General features: G+C 38.4%; 1 pseudogene; it reads left to right on the forward strand.

Annotated features, from left to right (window-relative positions):
* Window positions 1–339: 339 nt before the first annotated feature.
* On the forward strand, window positions 340–438 carry LOC141636236 (small nucleolar RNA R71; annotated as a pseudogene).
* Window positions 439–3,128: the final 2,690 nt, after the last annotated feature.

Genomic DNA, 3,128 nt, shown 5'->3' on the forward strand with positions numbered 1-3,128 from the left:
GCCACCATGGCATTGACTTGTTGCTTGGGTGATTGAGAGGCTTCATTCATCTTGGCTATAGTCTTCCCAAATTTCAAGTTCATTGTGTCAATGTGGGAGCATAGTTAGGCACCCAAATCGGCACTCAATTGTGTGACGGAATCAACTTCATGTCTCCCTCCCCTAGTAGCTTTTCTTGGCCTACTATATTGCAAGTTGTGAAACGTCATCTCCTCTATCTTTGCCCAAGTTTGGTTGTCATCTACCTCGGTGAATCTTCCATTAGAACCCATGTTGAGCACATTCCTTGCATCTTCATGCAACCCATTCCAAAATTGTTGGACTAGAAACCATTCGCTTAGCCCATGATGAGGACAAGAGCGACATGTATCTTTGAATCTTTCCGATGCCTCATATAGAGACTCTTCATCTCTTTGCTTGAACCCGGTGATTTGGGCTCTTAACATGTTGGTTTTCTCCGGAGGATAGAATTTCTTGTAAAAGGCAAGTGCTAACTTTTTCCATGAATCAATTCCAAGAGTGGCCTTGTCTAGGCTCTTCAACCATTGCTTTGCGGTTCTGATCAAGGAAAAAGGAAAAAACACCCATCGAGTTTGATCTTGAGTTACCCCCGTTTTGGAGATTGCATCACAATAGTCACAAAAAGTCTTCATGTGTAGATGAAAATATTCCCTAGGCATCCCTCCAAATTAGCTTCGTTCAACTAATTGTATGAATGCAGATTTGGCAATGAAATTACCTGTCAAGTGTGTGGGGGGGGGGGGGGGGTGGAGTACCGTTGGGTAGGTTCTCTTCGGTTGGTACGGAATGAGATGAAAATTTAGGCATTGTAGGTTGATTTTGTGGTTGGTTTTGAATTGTGTTATCCTCTCCTTGTCTTGCAAAAGGGTCGGTAAACTCAACACTATTCGTTTGGATGATACCAATGTCCACAAGTTCTCCAATACCCACAATTGTTGAAGTCCCTCTAATGTTTCTTCTAATATTTGTCAAAGTTCTCTCGAGTTCGGAATCAATAGGTAAAAGACCGCCTTGTGATCTCCTAGACATGCAAAAACCAAACAACTAGAAAATAATTAAAACTACCATGAGGAGTTTGACTTCCTCAAGGTTAAGAAAGACACAACTAAAAATAACAAATGATAACAACTAAATTGAACACCGTCCCCGGCAACGGCGCCATTTTGATTGGGTCGAAACTTTGTCGTCTAAGCTCTCAATCAAACACTATTTATATTCTCAACAATTTACTCTTAGTAGAGCGGTAAGTAAAGGTCGGATCCCAAGGGACGGGTATTGTATTGACTTATCGGTTGTGAATAGCTATGTCTTTGGTGTCACAATTTGGGTTGAGGTTGAGATTTGCAATATAAACTACTTAACAAATGCAAAGCAAATAAATGAAAGTAAAGTAACGTAAGCGAATAGGGTTTGTAAACAATTGATTAAAACACTAGGGTGTCATGGGTTTATAGGGGAATCATGATGAGATCACATAAATAAGTTTCATAGATGCAAGCAATTTACTGTTGTAATGGAATCGAGTTAGTTTATATCTAACAATTCCTTGAGAGTTTTGGGTCTCGGAGCCGAACACCTACAACGACTTAATTCTCCCTGTTCAACTATATGTATGGTCTAATAAGCCTTGAGTTTGTTTATGTCTTACAAGTCTTGTTGAAAGGATAAGAGAATCATGCTAGGTTGTCAATCAAGCATTTCATCAAGCATAACATGTGCATAAATTGAAACTACAAGAAGTAAGCATTCATATGAACTTATTAAGTAATGATCTACCCCATGCTTAACTCCCCTAATCCCCCATTAACCCTAGTTAGGGAAATACTCACTTATTATAACGGTGATCATGCTAACAATGGTGTCAATTATCGTAACAAGTCAAAGCATGATGAAGGAGTAAAACAATAAACAAGGATTAAGTAAAGAGTAGAGAGATTGTACCAACTTAGGATGATAAAAAAGAAAGCAAAGAATAATAGAAGAAAACTTGATTGATGATGAAGAGTTGTCAATTCTCCAATAATCCCCAAATAATCTTCAAATTACCCAACTAGATCTAAGAATACTTGAACAATAATTAAGGAAAGATTAAGATATAATTAAGATTTAATTGTGTAATTGAATTGTATTAATCTACTAAATAGCTTTATTTAATCTAAGATAACATGATCATCACTTGCTAATACAAGAGAGTATTTATACTAAGTACAAGTATTAGGTTAACTAAGGGCTTAAATGACGATTAAGCCCCTTAAATAAAGTCTAACGCCTTGCAAGTCCTACTATTGGACGCACGACCTGCCTTTGTTAGATGCTCATCCTGCTATGTGGGACGCCTGTCCTACCTTGTGGGACACCCGAACTTCCTCCGGGACGCCCGTCGTAAAGGGCAGTTTTGCTTCTTCATCATTTGGCTGCCTCATAATCCGTGGGGATCATTGAGGAGTCATGGGGGTCCTTCATCATTGCCCATATACTTGTTTTATTGACTTAGGCCATTAGTATTGGTCTCCTCTTTGTTGCTTGGTCGTTAGATGCGATCAATTTAGCTCCATTTTTTTCCATATAACCAAGGCTAGCATTCCTCTCTTACCAAGGACACAAAACCTCATAGAATATTCAAAATAGGAAGCTAAAGATAAGAAACGACCCTAATCCATGCTAGAAAGCATAGGAATGAGGTTAGTTATGGGACTAAATGTGGGTAAATACGAGTCACATCAGTGACATGCCTACACTACGGCCCACTCACGACCTCCCCCATCCTTTGCACAAAATATTTATCCGTCACTTATTCTTAGTCTCTAATTCATAAAATCTCATATTTCTATGCTTATAGATTCAGGGCAGTACATACCCAATATCTGTAGACATATGATTCTGAGCATGTAATTCACATATGTGCAACTAAATTCATGAAAAGATGCAACAAAATCATATAATTCGTATTCCTTCAATTCATGTCATCTGTCATACGCTAAGAAAATTTCACGAATAATTATGCCACAATTTAACACATGCTAAAAGCAAATTTAATCCACCACATACACCCTTCTACTCAGCCACACTCCACTTTCCCTTCATCCGTCTGAAAATTTCTTACCTTT

Source organism: Silene latifolia, chromosome Y (genome assembly GCF_048544455.1).
Source record: "Silene latifolia isolate original U9 population chromosome Y, ASM4854445v1, whole genome shotgun sequence".
In the NCBI taxonomy this organism is placed as follows: Eukaryota; Viridiplantae; Streptophyta; class Magnoliopsida; order Caryophyllales; family Caryophyllaceae; genus Silene; species Silene latifolia.